This window comes from Glycine max, chromosome 20, assembly GCF_000004515.6.
Source record: "Glycine max cultivar Williams 82 chromosome 20, Glycine_max_v4.0, whole genome shotgun sequence".
NCBI classification, from domain to species: Eukaryota; Viridiplantae; Streptophyta; class Magnoliopsida; order Fabales; family Fabaceae; genus Glycine; species Glycine max.
The window spans coordinates 19,195,547-19,196,337 of NC_038256.2; the positions used below are offsets into that span (position 1 = coordinate 19,195,547).

General features: G+C 43.1%; 1 non-coding gene across 1 annotated transcript; it reads left to right on the top strand.

The window, feature by feature from the left end:
* Nucleotides 1-292: 292 nt before the first annotated feature.
* Nucleotides 293-396, top strand: LOC113000817 (small nucleolar RNA R71). The gene has a single exon (XR_003266138.1). It is a non-coding gene; the product is annotated as a small nucleolar RNA R71 (small nucleolar RNA).
* Nucleotides 397-791: the final 395 nt, after the last annotated feature.

Here is a 791-nt window from a genome sequence, read left to right on the forward strand (position 1 = left end):
CTGATTCATGGCAAGCTGAGTTACTAGGTTGACCAAGGCATCAAGTTTTCCCTCAAGCTTTTTATTTTCAGCAGATGAAGATGCATCCGTGGCCACCTCATAGACTCCTCTAAGGACAATAGCATCATTTCTTGCACTGAATTGTTGGGAGTTGGAGGCCATCTTCTCAATCAAATTCCTAGCCTCAGCATGAGTCATATCACCAAGGGCTCCACCACTGGCAGCATCAATCATACTCCTTTCCATGTTGCTATGTCCCTCATAGAATTATTGAAGAAGGAGTTGCTCAGAAATCTAGTGGTGAGGACATCTTGCACACAATTTCTTGAATCTTTCCCATTACTTATACAAGCTTTCTCCACTAAGTTGCCTGATGCCTGAAATGTCTTTTCTGATGGAAGTGGTCCTAGATGCAGGGAAGAATTTCTCCAAGAACACCCTCTTAAGGTCATCCCAGCTGAAGATGGACCTAGGAGCAAGGTAGTATAGCCAATCTTTTGCCACTCCCTCTAGAGAATGAGGAAAATCCTTTAGAAATATATGATCTTCTTGGACATCAGGGGGCTTCATGGTGGAACAAACAATATGGAACTCCTTAAGATGCTTATGAGGATCTTCACCTGCAAGACCATGAAACATGGGCAGCAAATGTATTAGTCCAGTCTTGAGAACATATGGAACACCCTCATCAGGATATTGAATGCACAAGCTTTCATAAGTGAAATTAGGTGCAACCATCTCCCTAAGAGTCCTCTCACGAGTTGGAGGTTGAGCCATGTTCTCAGTATGAA